At 34.6% G+C, this 9,106-nt stretch overlaps 2 long non-coding RNA genes across 2 annotated transcripts; both read left to right on the forward strand.

Moving 5' to 3' along the window:
• Window positions 1–1,246: 1,246 nt before the first annotated feature.
• LOC131678038 (uncharacterized) lies at window positions 1,247–1,962 on the forward strand. Its single transcript, XR_009303557.1, has 3 exons — window positions 1,247–1,394; window positions 1,449–1,600; window positions 1,830–1,962. It is a non-coding gene; the product is annotated as an uncharacterized LOC131678038 (long non-coding RNA).
• Window positions 1,963–1,996: 34 nt separating this feature from the next.
• LOC131678039 (uncharacterized) lies at window positions 1,997–4,872 on the forward strand. Its single transcript, XR_009303558.1, has 3 exons — window positions 1,997–2,847; window positions 4,529–4,643; window positions 4,707–4,872. It is a non-coding gene; the product is annotated as an uncharacterized LOC131678039 (long non-coding RNA).
• The last annotated feature ends 4,234 nt before the right edge of the window (window positions 4,873–9,106 follow it).

Raw genomic sequence — 9,106 nt, forward strand, 5'->3', positions numbered from 1 at the left:
GGGTGTACTATTGTTTCTCGTATAAACTGAAGCAATCTATGCTAAGCGATCTAGACGATGCAATTTGCAATTTTTTCGTCTTATTTAAAACTTGTTTTCCTTTATCAGACCCTATCAATAAAGTGCATCATCTTGCGCATTATAAACGAGTTATTGATTAATGTGGTCCAATTGCCAATTTTAGTTGCATACAGTTTGAAGCCAAATTTAAAGAGTCTAAGAATCAGTCAAAGACATGCAACAACTTTAAAAATTTGACATACAGTTTGACAAATCGTTTGAATTTGCGGCAAATTTATGGTATACATAATCACAATTACGTTTTGAGAAAAACTGATATTTTTTCGATGGCTGAAATAGAGAAAGATTCCTTGGATTACGCCCTGCTTATATTTGATCTTCCAAAAACGGTATCAACAATCAGACATATGAAAATAAATGGCACCAGTTTTAAATCAGGTCTAGTTGTCAAATATAATATTTGTGAACAAAATGAATTTGGGCTGTTAAAAGCAATTATTCTATCAAACGATGATAAAATTTGCATACTTCAAAAGTTAAACTGTTTACATTTTTGTTCTAATTATTTTAGTTCCATTGTAGAAGTGGAAGAACAAAATATTCGTGTTTCATGTGCAAAATTACTTACTCGCAAGACTTACAGCTTATGGCGGTGTTTTGACAGAGAAGAGGAATTCTTTTATATTAGCGTAAAATATGTCGATGAATAAATATTCTTCCAAATCGTTCTTTGTTAACGAAGCCTTACATCTTCGAGTTCCATCGCAAAGTAGAGTTTAATAATTTAAAAGGTAGGTTAGTTATATCGGTAAACATTTATCTCTAACAAATTACAACCCATAACAGCACGAATGGAGCATTTAACTATCTCTTTCGCATACCTTTTAAAAAATTCCATGCTTTTATGGCTAATCACTCTTGAACGGTAGAAAATTAATTTTGCGGTGAGTTGGAAATAATGAATCACTGTTCAAGGAATAAATAAAGAATGAGAAAGAAATACTGTGCTAGATAGATGGAAAAAGTGACAAATTAATTAGAAAATATCAAATTTGAATAAAGCATGATACTACTAGTGATAATGGTGAATAATAGATCAGTTTTATATTCACTTCAAAATAGACTAACTCAACTTAACCTAATCCTTTTATTTGAAAATATTTATTAAAACAACAACATTTTTAGATGAACAGATTAACGATCACTCTTTGCTGGAACTGAATCAATCGCACCCAACCAGTATGGGAATCACAAGACATGGTCCGCGTCTGATAATCCTTGGTGTTATTCAGAGAAAGAAAAAACAGATTGAATTTGCAAACAGGCCATCCACTTCCACAGTGTTTGCTCCTTCGAATGCTTCTAAACTCTCGGTAATTCAGAGGTTAATTAAAAACGCATTTTTATTTGAACTTCAATTTTCATAGATTCGTGAACTACTTCAATCTGACAAACTTTTCGCGCAGAAGATACTTTATCGTCAGCTCGATCGACAGCAGGTTCCTAAAAGAGAACACCTTTGTTGGATGGTAAGAGTCTTATGTCGTCCATGGTACGACACGATTCTCGAGGAAAAAAGGTAAGGTATACAAGAAACAGATTGGTGGCAAAAACTTTCGCAAAAATAATATTGCTATTATAGCCAATTTAATTAATATTCTGAATAGAAAAACTGAATTATCATTGAATGATTGTGCGCAGATAGTTATTGTTTTAATCTATGCTATTTATTAGCATTTTTGCTGAAGTACACTTTATATTTTTACAGGTTTTGTGTATGTACAAGTAAATTTTTTAATTCATTCCAGATACCCGTCAGTTCAAGAAAAGAAAGACTTAGCTTTGATGATTATACATGCCTTTCCACATTTGAAAACAACTGCGGTTGAAGGTGGAAGCGAAGAGGTATGTGGATATTATCTCAAATAATGAATTATGAACAATAACTTTTTTATTTTTTTAGTAATATGTTGTCACTTTTTTACTTTAACGACATTCAATTAGCTAGAAATAACTAAGTAGGGAAAGTCGGTTCTCATAATCAAGAGGGACAAGTCTGCCTTTGTCGTGAGACATGTTGGTAGACTAGAGCGGTTCGTAGTAATTCTGCCTAAGCTCGACTCCTTCCAGCAGAAGACAAAAGATTAGTTCGTAAGATTTTAAAGTGTGTTACTAATGACCATTCCACAATTAGTTTTCCGGTTTGTATATTTCACATCCTTGATCTCACTTGAGTACTATAGCTTTAAATTTCCGTTGTTTTCCCTACTTAGTAACCTCTAATTGAATGTCGTTAAAAAGTAAAAAGACACATAACAACTTTTCATATTTGTATAGTTCTCTTGGGGTGGGCGTAGCGTAGTTGATAAATCGATTGCCTTGTACGCAGCGCACCTGGATTTGAGTCCCGACCCCGCACATAGGGTTAGAAATTCTTCATATGGCCTTAAAGTTAAAACCTCTATAATCGAAATAAAAAAAATTATTCTCTTCTTTTTGTTGACTGTTTTTTTACGAGAATGGCGGTAAGGGAAGTGGACATGAGCATACCGGTTATATCCAGAGACACATTCGAAACTTGGCTAACAAAGTACCGTCTGAGCTTAAAAAGTATAAGCGGCGTAAGGTACCCCAGGTGGAAGATCCTGAAATGGTCAGGGCCGCTGAAAAATGTGCCAAAAAGGAAGCATCGACTGCCAACTACACATTTATTCGAGATACTATTGTCGAATGTAGTAAACTGCACTTGACGCTGATTGATCGAAAAAAAGTGCCAACGAGATCATGGCTGTTTTTTCTCATTTTCGTTCGTATAGTGGCAAACTGGTAAGTTCCAAAACATCAAATAAATAGACACTCATTACTGGAATAATTAAAAATACATTTATACCACAGAGAACAGACATCCATGATCGAACAAAAATATTTAAAAAACGTGTGTAAACATTTGAATTAATATACTAAAAACACTAGCGCCGCCACACCAACCTATCCCAACTATCCGTCAAATCGATTCCGGAACCGGTTCGAAATCCTGGATGGATTCTGCATGGAATCTAGCTCAAAGAAAACAACCGATTCCGACTCTATCGGTTGACGCATTTGAGCTGGAATTCATGCTGGAGGTCTGAATCGGTTCCGGACTAGTTTGACTGGGTAGAGGAATAACCGCTGTCAATTCTGTCGCACTCAGCCACAAAAAAACATGACGACAGTAGCGCACCTGGTTTAGATATCCAAACTACCTTCGAAACCGTTAGAGATTTTACACAAGTTGAATGCTGAAGATGGACGTCTGCTCTCTGTGTTTATACTTATTTGAACTGTGCTTTGTTGAATGTCTAACTATAGTAGTATTCATTCAATCTAAGTTTCCAAGTGAGATTAACTCTAGGAGTATTATTATTATTATTATTATTTATGACTCTAGGAGTAGATCACTCTAGGAATGTATAAAAAATTTGCATCAGGTTATAAAAAATGCATTTAATTTCCATTTTTGCATCAACTTTGCACTCCCTCGCAGAAAAGTTAGTTCAAAAAACGTCCTACGCTGATTCACTTTGTTCGACGTTTTGTGGAATGTACACCGAGCAAAATTTACATTGAATTTCCATATAAATGTCTTATGACTTTCAGACATAAGGATTTTAAATGGATTTTATAAGTCTGTCTTATGATTTGGAGGGAACATTTTCCAAATCCATCTCTTATTATTTTCAGAAGACAGTCTTATGAAATTTATGAAAATGTCCGAATGAACGCCATAGGTGCCCATTTATGAAAAGTGCTTACATTTATAAGTAGAAAACATAGTAGAAATAATGATTTCCATAGAACAGTCTTATAAATTCATCACAATATTCGAATGAATGCCATAAGTTTTTTATTTATGGATATTATTGTGCATTTATATAAAAAATAAAACATGGCTGACATTTTTCGAGCATTTTTAGTAGACAAAAAATCAACAGCAAAAATTACCCTTGAGATGGATGTGTTATTGTCCTAAAAGGAAAGAAACTAAAAAATGTTTTTTTCAATAGTTTCGGGCCTAAAAATTGGAAAAGGACTGAGATATTAACTCACGGTACTAATCTGCATCAGAATATGCCTTAACCCGCACACCCCTAAAGATCCCTATTGTCGGTGGTTTGTTTACATGGGAATTACATTAGTTTGAATGTAATAGATGGACACCCGTTGCACTCGACTCATGCAACTGATAAAGTAAACAAACCACCGAGAATTGTCAAACATGAACGTCATTCATCATGAGTTTATTCGTGTGGTCATCTTGTAGAACTCAATTAGGGACAAATGAACCGCCAAGTGTAGATCCCTTGAGAAGATTGAAGAGAAAATTCTCATTAAATGTTAAAATTTGTACATAATCAGCAACGCTTCGTCCATGTTTCCTGGGAAACTGGGCTTAGACAACTGGGAAACTGGACTTGACAACTGAATAATAATGATTGTTACAAAAAAAAATTCAACAATTTTTCAGATTCAAATATTTTACGAGGGAATGCACGACAACTACAGCAAGAACATAGACCTCAAAAACATTTTTGCTAAAGGACTATTGCTCGGTAAAAGTGCGTTCGAGAGGGTATAGGATGGTAAGTAAAATCTTCAAGAAAATTAAATCACCAATTTCACAAATGTTCTCACATGTATTCCAGATAATCTAAGGGGATGTCTTCGTGTAATGCTCAAGCTTAATAATAAGGGCATCAAACGAAATTCCAGCGGAGTATCGATTGACGTGGATCTTGCTGCGCCGCTTATTAGGTGGAATGCAATCGTAAAACAACCTGTACCATTTCTATCCACTGATAAAAATGTAAACGTAACGCCTATTGATTTTACACATAGATTTTTGCAATTAGCTGTGACATATACTGCCCTTGTATGCAAAAGTGACGTAAACGCCACTTTGGTCAAATTTCACTTTTTCGTATTTTTAAGTTCGCTACGAAGATCCGCATATTTTAGTGCAAGCAAGCTAGTGCAAGTGCGTTTTAAATTGCCTTTTAAAACGCGAAAAACAAAGTGACGAATAGATGCCTTTACCCGTACCATGCAAGACAAAAATTGATTTCCTGAAAGATATACTCGATGTCGTTTACGTCACTTTTGCATGCAAGGACAGTATGGACATTATTTGCTGGCATATAAATTCAATGTATATATATACAGTAGGATTCCATTTGTGGCAACAATATTTTTTTTCAGTTGCCAAAACTGGAACCGTGCCAAAAATGGAACCATACCTTAAAAGCTTTTATTTTCAATTTGGGACTTCATAAATGTTACAAGAACATTAATTATATAATAATATGTGAAATGGAATGAAATAATACAAAAAAATCAGCAAATTTAATTTTATTCGCTATGCCCGCCTCCATAAAATATAGTAAATATGACTCCTATGTTTGGAAATAAAGTCAAAAGTGATATCCATTATTACAACAAAATGTGTATTGAACATTTTTTAAAGATTTACTATGAACAAAAAAAATGTTGCCAAAAATGGAGCATGCCAAAAACAGAATCTTACTATATATATATATATATATATATATATATATATATATATATATATATATATATATATATATATATATATATATATATATATATATATATATATATATATATATATATATATATATATATATATATATATATATATATATATATATATATATATATATATGTATATATATATATATATATATATATATATATATATATATATATATATATATATATATATATATATATATATATATATATATATATACACTGTAAATAATTTGCATTTTATTTTGAAGAGATTTGACACATAAGATTTAAGTTTCAAGCCACACTGAGAATTCAAGAACTTTCCATTTAACTCTCAATAAAATTACACTTCAAAACTAAGTGTGCCACCCTATGACATGATCGAGTGTCATCGCGTTTAAATTTTAAGTGTGAGCGCTATAAATCATAAATGTGTTGTCCATGAGATCCATGTTTATAACAATTGCGGCAACATTAAGTGTCACGTCAATTGAATTTCGGGTGTCAGCAAATTAAATAGTAAATGTTTTGCCCATCACTGCGAATAATGTACACTTATTTACGAAGTTATTTGGCACATAAGATTTAAGTTTCGAACCACATTGAAAACTCAAGAATTTTTCTTTTGTCCTTTAATAAAATAACACTTAAAATTCAAGCGTCCTACGTGATAGTATTATTGACTCTCATTACATATGAATGTTAAGAGTCAGATTATTTAATCATATATGTTTTGCTCATGAAATTCATTATTTTTGACTATTTTGGCAACATCAAGTGTGAAAACACTTAGAGACAAGTTGATTTTTCACAACATTGATTTGGGGAAACATGGCGGCAAAAAATATGCAGAAATTAATATTTAAATCGAGGTTTGCATAGCGTATTCAGAATGTTTTGCATGGAAAGTAAATTTATAAAAAATGATTGCATGATTGATAAATAATTTTGTGCTTGCAGGTAATTTAATAGACCTTTCTCGTCAAAAAATTTTATACGCTAGAATGCTTCCTTTTTTATCCCCGATGCGTTACTGCATATTGCCGCGATGATTTGGTACCTCTAACTATTGAAAAAATCAAAAATTGTGCGAGCTGCTCATTTAACCCCATATTCTGAATACCTATCTTGCCTTGTTTCCCCGTATTTTTACACCATTTGGATGAATTTCCTGTGGGGAATACTAAAACGATGCCAGATCTGCATATATATTACTAAATCTGCGGATTTTGCAGTTTCGCTGCAGATTTTTGCAGATTACGAATATTTAGCAGAACAAAGCCTAAGTCAACTAATTTTACCCAGCCTTCAACGTTTCTGATCATTGAAAATATCAACACACTACATTTCTATGTCAAATTTATTGAAGATTTTTGTGGAAATCTGCAGACTTTTATATTTTTACTGCAAGCTATTGTTTAAATAGACCTGGCATCACTGATGCTAAAATAATTCATTCATATACCTGTCAAAAACATAGAACACTGCACGAAAGTGTATAACCTAACTATTCTGACAGTTCAGAGAGTTTGTTTACATGGACTTGCAAAACTTTTGATTCCACTTGGGTGAACACTTTCGATGCTCTTTGAAGAAAATCAACTCAAGAAGGATAAGGATTGGTACATTGGGAACCTGGTTCATACACTGACCAATCGACGCTGGATGGAAACTCCGTTGGCATATGCTGAATCACAAGATCAAGCTAAACCAAAACGATTGATTTCTGGATGAAGGATAAGGATTTGTACACAGTTGTTTGTTCGATCATGGGATAAGTCCCAACAATATGACCCGATTGATCTCATTTTTTAGATGAAGTTTACCTGAACTTTATAGGTAACAAGTTCAACAATTTTTTATTCGTGTTCAAGTTACATTAAAGCAAAAGTTTCACCGATTATCGCATTGTCGTTGATGTAGCGGGCAAGTGCAAAACAGTGCTCAGTACTGACGATAAGGAGTTTGAAGGATTGATAAGAATGGAGAGGATTGTACATTCCGGAAGAATTTTGGGAAGGTGAAATTATTTGTTATATTCCATCCCGAGTTGGCATCATTTTGGCACCGCAATAAAGCTATCTGCAATTGTTGTCTTGTTCAAATTGGCAGGAAATAATTAGGCAGCGAATGATAAACCTCATAGTCAAAACGTTTGTTGCTTAGATAGAGTAGATTTTTATTCACTTTTTCGGAAGGATAAGTCATTAGTATGTTGTGGATATACATGTGTCGCCGGTGCCGTGTGTTATGGTGGTGCCGCTCGGAAACTGTTAGTCATCAGACCCTCCTTGTCGTACTGGTCATAGATGCGATGATTTCCGCATCGGTGGTGGTTCTGGTCACGACCAGAACTTTGTAATAGTCTACCATTGAGAACCGATATTTGTAATAACTTAGCACACTCTACTTAGTGCCAGAATACGTGAAACCGCGGCTAGCTTTCGAAAGTTAATTCCTAGCTTCAATTACGGTTGACTAAATAATGCAATGAAAATTATACTTCCTGGGATTTAATCTAACGAGAGCAGCTGTTAGTTTTTGGGTAATTTTGCTATCTTATTCTACGGGATAAATCTGTCTAGATCTGCTACGTTATACCATGGTCACGTTAAAAATACCCTGCTATTTAATCTTGTAGCATTGCTTGTAGCTCTCGGGAAGTCTTCTTCTCGACGTCGCACTTATTATTGTGATCCAACTTGGTGCGAACGGTGTGGTTTCGTCGGAATTGCTCACTCGAGAAGCTGTAGGTGCAAGGACTCTGCTACTAATGCCTGAGCGACTCGTTGAAACCTTCGCACAGGGTCAAATCGGCCTGTTCTTGTGCACAGGACCGGAACTGCGTGATCTTCCATGAGCATCGTCCTGCCGGAGCGTATTGCTGAACCAAAGCAGTCTGTGCTTCTGTGGCTGCCTCCTTCGAATCGGAACCGCTGAATATTCTGGTTAGGGGAATGTCCGACGGCAAACCGATTGCAGCAACACCACCTGGCGTACCTGATATTTTTGACTTTAATCCAAGTCCCTGGCTGGTGGCTGCGCCATTGACGTAGCAACAGCCGAGCGCGTCGCAGGCTAGACCATCGGTTGACTCGGTTCCGGACGGGATGAAACAGCTGCAACTGGAGCGGACCTAGAATGGGTTGTAATGGTCATCAATTACCAAAGATGGTCAAAATGTGTTGTGACTAACGTTGTGATTTAGCAGAAAAGCAAACCAAATGAAATTGATTGCAACAATTAAACTAAATTCTACCCAAAAATTTGAAGAGGGTCTAACTGCCAAACGTAAACATTGAGAAAAAGTTTTGGTCAAATTCATTATATTTAAAAATTTGATAGTTTTATTTCGTATGATTGCGCATATTGTTTCTACTTGGACACCAAACGCAAGCAAATTCTTTTAACCCATTATTGCCCAACTTATTTTTCACGCGCATCACAAATTGTGTTTTCCGATCGAAGAAAAATGATGTGGTCATTCCAGTAAAATTATTTTTGTACTCAAAGT

Source organism: Topomyia yanbarensis, chromosome 1 (assembly GCF_030247195.1).
Source record: "Topomyia yanbarensis strain Yona2022 chromosome 1, ASM3024719v1, whole genome shotgun sequence".
Classification (NCBI taxonomy): domain Eukaryota; kingdom Metazoa; phylum Arthropoda; class Insecta; order Diptera; family Culicidae; genus Topomyia; species Topomyia yanbarensis.